Consider the following 14,591-nt stretch of genomic DNA (forward strand, 5'->3'; position numbering starts at 1 on the left):
GCTCCGGACGCGCAGGCTCAGCGGCCATGGCTCACGGGCCTAGCTGCTCCGCGGCATGTGAGATCTTCCCGGGCCGGGGCATGAACCCGTGTCCCCTGCACCGACAGGTGGACTCTCAACCACTGCGCCACCAGGGAAGTCCGAGATGATATTTTATAATCATTAAATCTCTAGGCATTGTATTAAAGTAAGCACGTAGTACATGATTTTTACATAAATAAATGAATAAATATCAGAATTTTGCTGGTACATAACCCCCAACATAAAAGACTTGAGAGAGTGGCATGGACATATATACACTACCAAACGTAAAATAGATAGCTAGTGGGAAGCAGCCGCATGGCACAGGGAGATCAGCTCGGTGCTTTGTGACCACCTAGAGGGGTGGGATAGGGAGGGTGGGAGGGAGGGAGACGCAAGAGGGAAGAGATGTGGGAACATATGTATATGTATAACTGATTCACTTTGTTATAAAGCAGAAACTAACACACCATTGTAAAGCAATTATACCCCGGTAAAGATGTTAAAAAAAAAAAAAAGGCTTTTACAAAGTCAGTTAACTTTGGAAAGTCTTATTTATCACAGTGAAGTCAACATTTATGGGTTTTGCTGACCAACATTTACTTACACTCCAATTTTCTTCTGGGATGTCATTCCCTCTCCAACTCTTTGTCAGTGGGTTTTGGGTTAAAGTCACTTTGCCACCAGCCACAAGAGTGGGAAAATGACTTGGGCCTTGCCAATCAAAGCATTATATCCTTGTGTCCATAGTAACTGATTCAGAGATAGACATGTGACCCAGTTATACTGAGATACACTGCTGAGAGACAGAGGCACACATTCCTCTTTAGCTGGTCTTACCTGAGTGTTGATTGGTCTCAAGCTGTTGGCAACCATATTGCCATCGATGGAGCTTGAGGATGCAGTCATTGGAAGCAAAGCAGAGCCAAAAGATAGGCAGGGACTTGAACCTGGTGACATTGTTTGAGCCACTCCTAAAGTTAGACCTTCCTTTGCACTTATCCATTTTATGAGCCAATAAATTCCCTTGTTGTTTAAGATACTTGGGGTTGCACTTTCTGTCACTTTCAACAGAAACCATGCCTATAGACATAGGCCTACGGTAAGCTTTGAGGGACAGTGGAAAAAATCCTGATCCATGGACAAAACTCTTGACTGTTTAATTTGGGGCAAGTACCTCTTCGAAAATGGGACCAAGTATTCTAGACAGTCCTATTCCTTATGTTCTTAAGGGGATCAAACTTGAAAACACGTTTTTGAAATGTTTTGTAAAATGTAAAACTTCTTTACTGCTGTTAGCTATTAAATTTTTGACAGTGGGGACTGTAAATGTTGCTGCAGAACAACGTTTTGACTGGCAGCTGCTATGTCCGTGATACCTAAATACACATCTCTGTTATTTCATGCCTTAGGCCTAAAGGAAACCATGTGATGCAAAACAATTTTGGTTCAGATAAATCTTTGTTGTGAGGGGCTGTCCTATGCATTATAGGCTGATTGGCAGCATCCCTGGCCTCTACTCACCAGATGCCAGTACACCCCCTACCCCAGTTGTGACCATCAAAAGTGTCTGCAGATGTTGCTAAATGTTCTTTGTGGGAGCGAAGTTGTCCCCCTCCTCCAAAAGAGAATCACTGGTCTAGTGGATGGGTAGATAATTGTACCTAATCGTCTGAAAGAAATGGACACATTAAGTCAAAGATTTCATTTGTTAACTCAATTATGACATTTTATGGAACGCTAATTTTTTTCTCTGTTATGGACTAAATGTTTGTGCCTCCTGAAATTCATATGTGGAACCTCTAACCTCCAATTTGATTTGGAAGTGGGGCTTTGGGGAGGTCATTAGGGTTAGATGAGGTCATGAGGGGGGGCTCTCGTGATAGGATTGGTGCCCTTGTAAGAAGAGACACCAGGGAGCTTGCTCTTTCTCTCCCCTTGTACGAAGAAGAGGTCATGTGACCACAAAGCAAACTGGCAGGTGCCTACAAGCCAAGGGAGGAGGCCTTGGGATGAAACCTAGCTTGTTGGCACCTTGATCTTGGACTTCTCAACCTCCAGAACTGTAAGAAGTAAGTCTCTGCTTTTTTAGCTACCCAGGCTGTGGTATTTTGTTATAGTAGCCCGAGCTATCTAGTATAATCTCCCAGGCCCTGACCTAAGCTCTGGAGATGCAGTATTAAATATAACACAGTCCTTGCCTTAGGAGTTCACAGTCTAGTGGGGAAGACATATACATACATGTCAACATGAAACCGAAATAGAGTCTGCCTAATGCTACACTCAGTACCCAGCCACCCCAGGGTGGGCAAGTGGGGAAGCAGTTGGGGAATGGACTGAGTTCAAGCTGAGTTATAAATAGGACTAAGTGAAGTGAAACAGGTGACAAGGCCATTGCAGTCAAAAGGCACCATATATGCCTGGTGGACTTGGTGGTGGCAGAGAACATGGTGTTTCTGGGACTTATAGTACCTGGTCTGGCTGAAGTGAGCAGCAAGAGATGGGAAGTGGTCAGAACTGTGGCTGGGGTGGAGGATAGAGGCCAGGTCATGATCTGGTATGCTATTCTAAGCAGCTCAGACATATCCTATAGGTTTTGAGGAGCCTCTGAAGGGTTTTAAGTAAACTGTATCTTGCTAGATGTGTTCTTCAATATCTGGCTTCAAAGTAGAGGATGGGCTGGAGAGGGCATGGTTCGTTAAGAGGCTGCTGCAGTAACTTAGTGAAAGATAACACAGCTTAAACTAAAGCAATAGTTATGGAAATAGAGAGGAAAGAGGCAGATTATGGTGACATTTAGGAAGTGGTCTTGACAAGACTTGGTGACTGATTAGATCTGGGGGTAAGGGAGAAGGGAATCAAAGATGTCTCTGAAGTTCTTCTTAGTGTGTGTGTGTGTCTGTGTCTCTGTTCCTTTTCCAGATACCATTGTTAAAACAGGGCAGCTGAGGTTTTCTCGTGGGGACTGAGAACTCAATCCGTATTTGGGTGTTCTCAGGAAGGGGAATAAACTTTAATTCCCACCTTGGGAAGGGGCTGCACTTTAAGAACCTGACGTATCCTATAAAGATGCATACATGTGGCTGATGTCTCTGCCTGAAGGCTGATAAAAATACAAAGAGAAAACACCTTGCTTATAGCAGCCTTAATGTATCCTGGAGGGCTATGTTCTTGGGAACCCTATCGAAGGAGAGAGACTGGGGGGAAATAGCTGTCTTGTGCTCACTGATAACCCTCACAATAACTTCACTCGTGGCGTTGATTTGGATTGCCCCCTGAATGTGAATTTCATGCTTGATGTAAGTCATCTCAAAACCCATGGAAAGAATTTGGGCAGAGGAAATGAGATTTGTGTAATCTGCTTTGGCTTCTGTTCTCTTCTAGCATCTCCAGCAACTCTCCCTGCTTCTTTTCCTTGGTGGTTTTAAGCTCTACTTTGTTATTCTGGTTCCTCAGACCTTTTCCCAGCTGTGGTGTGGCAGGCCACAAGGGCAAGTCTAAGCTTGCATTAGCCACTTATTTTTAGTTGGAAAATCTTGTTCTGAATATACATGAAGAAATTATTTGTCCTTTAACTCTGAATGACTTAATGTGGATGTTTCCTGACTGGTTCTTAAAATCAGACAAATCATTTGATCTCAAAGTGAAATCAAATGATTCTCCCAAGCCCCGCTTCTCCCTGCAAGGAGATGACTTATGATATGTTTGAAGAGGGTGTTCATCTGAGCCCACACTTGTATTCATACCTGGGCTGTGTGTGAGTCAGTTGGCCTGGGGAGTCAGGCAGGCATCTGTTTGCATGGGTTGACTTATAAGGGGGCTTCTGTATGTTAGCTAAAGGAGTAGGAAGTATTTTTGCATGGGTGCCTAGGGTCTGGAACAAGATAGAATGACATGTCATGAGTCCTCCAGCTTACTCCTTGGACTGGGTTGGAATGCCAGTAGGGTAAGAGAGTGAGCCAGGGCTGAAGGAATTTGTTTTCAAAGGCTTAAGTGAGAGGGTGTGGCAGAGAGAGAGAAGGTCACTATCACTGCATGGACGTTACACTTACTTTTGCAGATCTAGGACTGGCAACTTAGGGAACATCCATACGGAGCATGGACGTTGGTTGCAGACATGATAAACATGAGAAACGTAAGTAGACTTGAGCACATCAGAGGCAACTCTGGGAATCCCCAGGACAACACTGTGGGAGGCTGATGAGGAGGGCCTGAAGCCTTCCAGAATAAGTTTGAGTAGGGTTTGAGTCATCTTACCTCATTTGTACTTAAAGGCATCTGAGATACTAGGTTCACCATAAAAGCCCTGGGCGGGAAAACATTTATCTATATGTGCAGTGGACCTTTAATCAAAAACCTGGAGTGAGTCCCCTGGTAGAATTTCAGTCAATGTCCCCCATCTACTTATCACATTCTCTGACTCTTAAATGTCATCGAAAATCTCTGCTTTCTGAGTGACAAAGCAAAGAATGTGAGATTAGAAACAAATTGCCTGGCTAAACTCTGGGCTGCTTATTATGTAAAATCTGAAAGTGCCATTAGCTCTGCTGAGCTGATAATCATCAAGGCTGTGGTCTAGCGTTTGTGGAAGAGAAGCCAAGACCAGGCTCTCTGAGCTGTTGATTTCCATCTAAATGTTCTGTTTGATTGTGTGTTGATTTGGGAATCTGACTGGTGTGCCATGCACTCACCCTCCCACTTTACTTAGGAAGCTTGAAAGTTAGAACATCCACATTTTAAAAATTTCAAACAGATCCACAAATGGAAGTATTTATGCTCCCGTATTTCCGTGAAAAGTACAACAGGCTGTACTGAAAATTTTCAGCAAGTGCTATTTATGCTTATTGCGTGGCACAGGTCCGTCTCAGCTCTGTGTCCAAGTAGTACAGCCCTGTGTGTCTGATTTGGATGTCCGGTTGGAGAAATGAATGATGCTACTGGACAACATCAAAAGTCAAATTCACCCATCATCGTTGTCTATGAAATGAATGATAAAGAAGCTTATATAACGGGGTGGGAGGAAGAAAAGAATCTAATACCCAACAATAGGAGATTTATTAAGTAGGCTATGGTATTCTATAGAAGAATATGTTGCTATTTAAAATGATGCCATGTGTAAGAAGAATATCTAATAACATGGGAAGATACCTATAATGTAATGCTAAGTCAGAAAAGTAGGTTACAAAGATGAATATATACCTCCATATGGAATGTTCCTAGCCCTCGATATGTGGCAGCATTAAGGCTGTGCTTGCTCCTTTTATAGATACAACAGGTCTTTTCTTTTCCTTAGACTACCTGGAAGGATGCTGAGTTAATTGGCAGTATCCTCCCAAGCTCATTAGTCCACGTACAACTTCCTCAGAGCTTGCATTTCCACCGGTTCTGACTCAAGACCATTTGAAATAGATAAAATGGTGGTCAGCCATCCTCTCCTTTGTCACTTTATCTGTTACTCAGAATTTTGAAAACAATTGTAGGCACCAATATCCTGCTTATCGTCTGCATGCCAGCACTTGTATAAAAGCCAATTACAAGGCATTTGTCATTGTTTTTATACCATAACTTGATAATTTTATTTAGACAGGGGCATTTTGTGTTGATAAATCTAGGTAGATTACCAAGTCAGAATACATTTATTAAAATACCAATTAGATCTTGCTCCCTCATCCATCATAAGACCTTTAATTCTTGTGTGGTTTTGGCGGGGTGTTCCAGGAACCATGTTCACCTGAGTAAATGACTTAAATCAAATTGGCATTTTGCAAGGATTACCTTTCTTGAAATTTCAAGGCAAGCCGTTCTTCATGTATTCTGAGAATAATAAGCAATATTGTTTTCAAGCCTTACCGCTTCATTGTTGGGGTACAGCATGGGAAATAGCAAGTCTAGGAGGCTGAAGCTGGAAGTGGTTGCTTTCCAAAGGGAGATTATCTCCCAAGGTGCTTACGGACTTGGAAGGAGCACAACCAGTGACACGAGCACAGCGGAAAGTGGAATTAGCAACAGTTAGGGTCTGGAGGAAGAGATGGAGCTAGTGAGAAGAGCAGATGCTGTTCCCTAAATGATCGTTTTGGATGTTCTTAAGATGAACACCATGTCTTTTCCCTCCCCTCTCCCAACTTTTACTTTCTGCCAAAACTAGTTGACAAGAATAATATTTCTTTTTTCCTGAAATGTCTTTTCAGGATTGGGTATTCTGCTGCTTGCTACCTGCCACTGACACCTTGCATGAAAACATGTGCAGCAGGTGGCAGTAAAAGAGCTTCTCCTGAAGGAGAAAACAGAAAAGAAGACAGGAGTTGGGCAGGAAGGAAGGTAAAATAGGAGGAAGCAGAGATGAGAAAAATGGAATAGACTGATTTGGAAGAAAAATTCTTTAGTAAATCTTTATTGAGCACTTATTTGGGGCAAGGCATTATGAGTGTATTTGGTTGACAGTGTCAAAAATGAAACGTGAGCAAGCTCACATAAGAGGTAGAGTTTATTGGAAGGATACTGGTGTAGCTTACAGAATACAGAGAAGAGAAGAAAGCTGGGTTCCCTATGGCTTCTGTTTCCCTCTATAAGTTGCTTTTATTCTCTTTAGCAACAGGAGGTTCCTCCCTGAGCACAAGGGAACATGGCCTCAGGCAGTGAACTAACACCACTTTATTTGAGTGATCCAAGATTTGACAGCTCAGCTTAAACAATCTTGTGACGGACTCTGGCCCAGCGTGAGTCACATACCTCCCTTTAACCAATCATGTTGCATTGGGGGGATGGTAGGCTATGATTGGACAGATCTGAGTCATGCACCCATCTTTGGCTGGTGGCAGGGTACCATGATTGACAGTTACCATGAGAACCATGTTTTGAGTTGGAGAGAAGATATTCCTCAAGGAAAGAAGTATTATAAGGAAAGGTGGGAGTGGGGATGGGAAGTGACAGCAAACTCTCCCTGAACAACAATTGAAGGGAACTAAAATGAATACAAAGATGAGTAAGGTAGACAGAGATACAGAGATAGACAGTGTCCTCAGGAGAGATAGACACTGTCCTCAAGGAATATATGTCCTGCCAGGGAACTAAGACATATTCACAAATACCTTTAACATCCAGAGATGAAAGCAAAAAGTGAAAGAAAAGAGAAAAATGAGGAGAAATAGACAAGAGAAAAGAAGGAAATGTGTTGAAGAGAGAGCCAATAGGCGTAGGTTTTATAGAATAACGAATGTATAAGGTTGTGAGATGATTAAAATGATAGCAGTGGGAAAAGAAAAAAAACAGTAAATATAATATGAAATGTACAAGCTCAGCTAGTCTACACAATATCTCAGAGGACATGGTCCCTGTGCAGGTTCCTTGTGTGGTCATTTTTTTAAAACGAAGCAAAGCAGCAACACAAGAGACCTCATTTTCCCTTCTTACTTTGCAAATAAGCTTATTTTCCAGTTACTAGTTGGCTTTATTTTATATTCCATGGACATAACTCACTGTTTCCTTAAAATAAAAAGATGAAACATTTGGAATAGGAATTGCTGACAAACCAAAATGGTGGAGAACACCCAGGATACAATGCTTAGGAAAGGGGTGGGGCTAGGTCAGGCAGAGTGAGAGACAATGAGGTCTCTGTGTTTGTCAGTTTGGCTGTGGCAGATGCATTTTACTAGGAGCCACAGGCTTGGCTACTATGCCAGGCTGTGATACCAGCTTGCTATGTGGCCTCAGGGAAGTTATTTCACTTCTCTGGACCTCAAATTTCTCATCTCTGAAATGAGAGAGATTGAATTAAATCATGGATGGCAAACTGTTTCATCATAAGTGCCAATTCTGATCAATTAACTATGGGAAGGATTATGTCTGGGTTCAGTGAGAAAGATTTCAAGCAACGAGACAGGTAACATGTTAAACCATCAGCTGTCATTAGTGCTTCAGTGGGAGTTGGTTTGCTAGTATTTTTCCATGTGAGAGATGAGGTATTTTCCTCCTGGGGAAGAGTATGAGGAAACTGGTCCAGACTCCCATCCATGCAAACAAGCCGAGGGTCTCTCCATCTTTACTGGCAACATCTCTGGAGTGAGATTTTCGTATATTGCTTTCCCAGTTAACACTTTATAGTGGTTTGAAGCTGTGTTTTGATACATAGCTCCTTGAGAATCTAACTATAGTCATGGATCTCCTACCAAAATGCATGAATATCCCCTTTTTTTGCATAAAATTTCAGGAATTTCATAGCCTTCCTAAAGACCAAACATATAGCCCCAAAGTAGCCTTCCAGGACCACTGATATTAAATGAAATAAAACTTTAACATCATGTCAAAACATTTATAATTATAAATTGTGAAATTAGGAAAAATTATTATGTATTTTAATCAAGTTACCTCTGTCAAAACTAAGTAGCAGCCCACTGCCTATACATGCTACGTGTTTAGTTCCTTCAGTAGGAAAAATTCAAGGATTTCTCTTTTAAGTGACTGGTTGTTTCACTTAAGTAGGATAGCAATTGAGGTAAGTAGTCAGTCACTTTATTTTTATTTATTTATTTACAGCTGTGTTGGGTCTTCGTTTCTGTGCGAGGGCCCTCCCTAGTTGTGGCAAGGGGGTGCCACTCTTCATCGCAGTACACTGGCCTCTCACTATCGTGGCCTTCCTCGTTGCGGAGCACAGGCTCCAGATGCGCAGGCTCAGTAGTTGTGGCCCACGGGCCCAGTTGCTCCGCGGCACGTGGGATCTTCCCAGACCAGGGCTCGAACCCGTGTCCCCTGCATTGGCAGGCAGATTCTCAACCACTGCGCCACCAGGGAAGCCCCGTCAGTCAGTTTAGAGGTGAAGAGACTTGCTTTAGTTTTTTCACAAGTACAAGGAGGTGGTTAGACTAATGGCCCCTTAAGGTTGGTGTCGGTTATAATGCACTTCACGTTCTAGTGTACAGTTAACTAATTCACCGGCACACCGTTTACTAATGGAATCAAGTTCAACTCCTTAGCTCAGTTTGTGCAAGTAGATGAGTGGCTCTTCAACCTAGTGGGCATACAGATCACCTGGTGTGTTAAAATGCACATTGCCAGGTCCAGATCACAAAATTTGGGATCTCTGAGTATGTGAGAGGGGCCAAGAAATATGCATTTTTAAAACATTCTCCTGGTGATTCTCACGCAAGTGGTCCCGAGGTCCCACTTTGAGAAACATGGCACTCGTGTGAGGCAAAGATCATGGTTTGTTCTGACACAATACCTTGTATAAAGTAGATCGTAAGTGCTCATTAACTTGAATTATTCCTGCTTTAGTGAATCATGGGAAAATTGCCTGGGCTCAGAAAAGTTTGGCAGAGTGTTGCATACCATAACATACGAAGCAATGGAAAATGTTAGCACCAAACCATATGTCTTCGGAATCCCAACTAAATTTCCTACACGATGTTTTTTCAGTATGTTGATGATTTTAAACTGCTCATTTTCTAATCCTGAAAAAGGAGCCATGAATGTTCTATAATTCAGTAAAAATGAAATAGATGATGTGGTGACTTCCTTTTTTTTCTGTTATTCTAATTCACCTTGCAAATAGTTGCTTTTTGATGATATGGACATTTAGGTCACCTTAGTGCCATTTCATCAGTGTTTGAAACTGGCCTGGTTTTCTTTTAAAAATAAAACCAAAATCGTCTCTTTTTTTCTTTTTAAACTGTGAGTAGGATGCTTTTCAAATGAATCACTAGAATAAAGGTAAATGGAATCACATGTGTTCACTCCTTTTATGTGCTAGGAATGTTGATAAGTGCTTTATAGCCGTTGTGCTGACTGAGCCTCACGGACAACCCCTTTAAGAAGCAATTGTTATACCCATTTTATGGCTGAAGTTATGGATTCAGAGAAGTAAATTGCTCAAAGTCGCCCAGCCAGTAGCCAGTGGAATTGGAAATTGTCTTTATTTAACATTTTAATGACCCTTTTCCAGCGTACTTGTGTTATCAGGACTTACTGAAGTGATTCCTTGGAACAAACTTTGTGTATCATGACTATAATTTGTCAGTGGTCCACCTGGGCCAGAGAGAATGTTTTGTATTGGATCAGATTCATACTCCAGTGGCAAAGACTAAAACAAAGCCTGATTGTGTGTGTGTGTGTGTGTGTGTGTGTGTGTATAAATCTCCTTGATATTAGGGGAAAAAATAGGTTACTGATAAGACTTCAGTTTATCCAAATTGCTTTCATCTGCTAATCTAATTTTATTATTATATGTATTCTAAGTCAAGCCCGATTTTTCTTGAATCACCTCAGTTTTCTTTTCCTATCACTTTTTATGTTCTCATTATGTGCTAGCTACCAATATATGTATATACACACACACACATACATACATACAGTTAGTCTTCATAGTTGACATAGGAGGTAGACATTATTGCCGTAATTATTCCCATTTTACTCCCGGAAGAACAGATTTGTAGCAAGATCAGATGATTTATTCAAGGCCAAACATATTAAGTGGCAGAACCAGGGTTTGTTCTCGAGTCTGCCTGACTTTGAAAGCCTGTTCTCATAGCTTCTTACGAGCTCTAGCAGGAGTTGCAAACTCGAATGCCAGACTAGTCATGAAAATGAGTGTACCTGGCAGGAGTAAAAAGAAGAAATTACTTGGCTCTTTTGGTCACTTGTCTGTTTTTACAGTTTAAATAGAGAGCTGGGAACAGAGAAATGTTTCTCTGCTATTAGAAAATTACAGGTCAAGTGCAGTAATAAAGGACAAGCGATGTCCATCCTTGGCATTGAGAAACGATGGGGAGTCTGCACTGCTCTGAAATTGGCCATTTAGAGGAGCAGCCGTTACTCCTCCCAAGCCAACTGCTGCATGAGAACATAATGATCTAGGGGGACCAGATTCTCTGAGTTTTCAGGAAAAGTTGGGACTCTAGATTTTTATGTAACATCTCTTAATTTTTTAAAATTGTCTCAGTTTTTTTTTTAATTTTAAAATGTCAGCTAAGTAAAATAAGTCTGCCAGCCAAATCAAATTTCTAGACCACTTATTTTCTACCTCTGTAATTATTACTTATTTGACATTGAAAAATAAATAGAAAACCAGTGTATGACATAGCAGTCAGCTTTTCTGACTTCCCACGTAGACCATGGTAAGTTCCTCATCCTTCTGCTTTATTAGATTCCCCCGTTCTTTCGTTATGTGCCTGGTAGAGTTAACATGTCTACAGTAATGATGATGTTTGAAGTCCTTAAAACTTGGTCTTTCTTGTTCTAAATATGATGTCACGCCCTTTTGCTTATGAAAAACAATGTGGCAGTGTAAATTATTTCTTTGTCGTGGTAGTCGCTGTCATCAGGTTTTTCAAATAATGCCTTCTCTTGGTTAAGAGCCTGTCACCCGAAGCCGCTGCCCCTGTGTTGCTGGCCCAGAAAGCGTGTGGGAAGTGGTTCTTGCCACCCACGGGCATCACCAGTAGACAGAGCCCTCAGCTCTACTAACCTGTGAAATTGTTTCCCACTTTCCAGCATACTAAAAGCACTAATTGCTTTCTTCAATGAAACAAAACTATCCACTGAGCCAGTTTGTTGAGCTGGGAAATTACTCACCTGTGACAGTTGGCTTATCTCTGGGGTTTTTAAAGAAATGTTAACTGTTGGGACATAATTAACCTTGAAGAGTGAGCTGACCATGTGGGCAACTTTACCTTTCTGAGCCATCTTTGTCTCTTATTTTCAAACCCGAAATCCACTCTCCATGTGAGAAGTGATTTCCCTTTACTTGATGTTAGTAGTCATGTTTTTATGGTTGATGCAGGGATTAATAGTTAAATTCATTACATTTCACAGAGGAAACAACAATATTCATAAACATAATATTCAGTACATGGATGTTAAATGAGGGAGGAGTGTGTTGCTCATGAAACACTATTGCTGATGTGAATTATGGTAATCCTCTTAAAAGGCCAGAGGGAGGGAAGATTAAGGTCTCTTGGCCTCATGCTTCATCTCATTTACTTACACCCCTGTTTTTCAATCAGTTTTCATGTAATGCTCTACATGACACCCTTTTGGATTTGGTACAAGGAGCTGATAATGTTTTGCAGGCATCACCCAAAGCCGATTCCTTCATTCTAGTTGAAGTGATTAGAATACTGGCCTAATTAGTATCTGAAATACATGTCATAACACGGTTGGATATAGTGGTAGTTACTATTCAGTAGGTCACATAAAACACTTCATTCTGCATTTTTAATATAGCACACGCTGTGAGAGGCAACAAAGCAAAGGTGCCTTTAGTCGGAGTATCAACACATATTCCCTAAAGATGTCTCTGGGGAAATAAGAAGAGCAGAGTTCGTGTGTCATTTCAAAGTGGAAAAGGGAAGCACGTGAGGAGGGGAGCTGAGCAATGTGCTGTGGGGTTTAGGTGGGGAGGGGGCCAGAGATGAGCAACAGAGAATCTGTGGGTTCACAGTTTTTTGGGTCTCTTAAAAATATGTTCACACTATTGTTTTTCTTTCATTCTTACTTTTTTTAGCTTCATAAAAATGGTAGTTTATTGAAGAAAAATAACACCGTATGAAATTGTATAAAGGAAAAACTGACAGTTGGTCTTCTACCCTCTTCATTCTGCCAGACAAGACCTTGGTTAACGTACTTTACCTCTCTGTAATTTGCTATGTATCCTTGTCTATAAATCAGATATGACAGTAGTATCACCTTCATAGGTTTGTTGTGAGGTTTAAATGAATTAATGTATGGAAACAGCTTATAGCAATGTCATTTCAGATCGGTGTATCTCTCTGTCTGTTGATCTAATTTATCTGCTATCTTATTCCTCCGCTCGCTTTTCACCAGACCAATGTATCAGGAATAACATTTCACGTTCTCACGTAGAGACTATCTCATTCTTTTAACACCTGCTTTATATTTCAAAATGTGAACACACTGTAGTTATCAGTCCTCTTTTAATGAATATTTACATGATTACCATTATTAGGCTATTACAAACAAAATTCTGCGATAAATATCCTTGCACATATACCCTTTCTACACTACCAGAAATGGGATTACTAGGACAAGGGATCTATGTATTTAAGTTTGGTAAATATTACCAATTGTCTTTTAAACCAGCTGAGTTGACTTACACTTCTGTTAATAGTATCTGAGACTCCCCTTTTCTCTACACTTTTGCCAGCGTCAAGGGAAGTGATTTTGTTGTGCGGTACTCATGAGTACCTTGTCGTGTGTGTGTGTGTGTGTGGTTTTATTTTGACTCCACTCTCTGGCACACTGCTTTCAGCCATCCACACACCCAAAGGGCAAAGAACAGCTGTATTTCTAGGAGCATATTTATAGAGCTGCTCTATCTAGTTTTCCAGGGAAACAACTTTGGTTTTAACTTAGTGACCTGTTGTACGGATGTGACTCCAAAGCAGAAGCAGTCCACGTCTTGACTCTTCTCTTCCTCTCTGCTGTTCTAAAGCTAAAGTCCTGTGGGACTTTAATGAGTGTTTACTCTTTAGAAGAGGCAGACCTAGTGTGGTGGCAAATGGAGTTGACTGCCAACTACCAATTACAATTATCTGGTTCCTTAAATATCTCCTGCACTGCTCTGCCGTAGTGTGGAACATTCTCCCCTTAGGATTTAATTTTCAGGGACTGTATGAAAAACTGCACTTTATCTCTTTGTCCTCCCTTTAAAAGGCTATTGTTTTTGGCCTAGGGAACCGGTATCATGGAAAGAAAACTGTTCTTGGGGTCAGGAGACCTCGATTCTAGTCCCAGGATAGCAAGTAATTAAGAGACTAGAGGTCTGGGTCCAAATTCCACTCTGCCCATTACTTCTTAGGAAATACTGGGGAAAATATTTAACTTTTTGAAGATTTAGGTTCTGCCTGCATAAAATGGTTATAATAACATTTCCTACTGCTATCGATCAACATTCTTGATTATAGGTAATAAAAATGGAGTCTGGCCGTTTTAAGCAGAAGGACTTTTTCTGTAAATGTATCAGGACTTCTCAGATTAATAGGAGGCTATAGATTCAGTTCTAGAAAACAGGCAAGAATTGGGCTCCTTGGAATGCTGGCCACAGGCACAATCTGGCTAGGGTGCCCTTGGTCTCCACTGTGAATACTTATACATTATTCGTATTTACACCATTTCACCGAGGTTCGAATTTCTGAGGGTAGTAATCAGTTGGCCCAGGCTGAATTAAGTACTGTGATACCCAGGCTGCCAGGGACAAGGAAAAGGAGTAACTGCCTCATTTGTCCTCTATGGTGGAAAACATGATGCTGCCTCCAACAAGACCGTGAAGGAAGAATAATGGAGTGATTAATAGCATGGATTTGGGATCTAGAGGCCCTGGGTTCAAGTCCTAGCCCCAATCCTTAATCCATTTGTGCCAATGGAGATGGTTAAGATACATACCTCATTAGAATTATCCTGAGGATTGAATGCATTGATAGGTGTAAAATTCTTAGAACAATATCTGACATATAGTAAGCTCACCAGAGTTGTCTCTTAATATTATTAATTTTCTCAGATAGGAAGGAGTTAATACCGGATAGCCAAACACAAACACAAAAACTGACAAACCTACCCCA

General features: G+C 41.2%; 1 protein-coding gene across 1 annotated transcript in view; it reads left to right on the forward strand.

The window, feature by feature from the left end:
* Positions 1 to 14,591, forward strand: part of KCTD16 (potassium channel tetramerization domain containing 16) — a 263,768-nt gene that overhangs the window by 205,078 nt on the left and 44,099 nt on the right. The gene's annotated exons all lie outside the window — the stretch shown is intronic.

Source organism: Monodon monoceros, unplaced genomic scaffold, assembly GCF_005190385.1.
Source record: "Monodon monoceros isolate NGI ecotype Baffin Bay Population unplaced genomic scaffold, NGI_Narwhal_1 Super_Scaffold_12, whole genome shotgun sequence".
Taxonomy (NCBI): Eukaryota; Metazoa; Chordata; class Mammalia; order Artiodactyla; family Monodontidae; genus Monodon; species Monodon monoceros.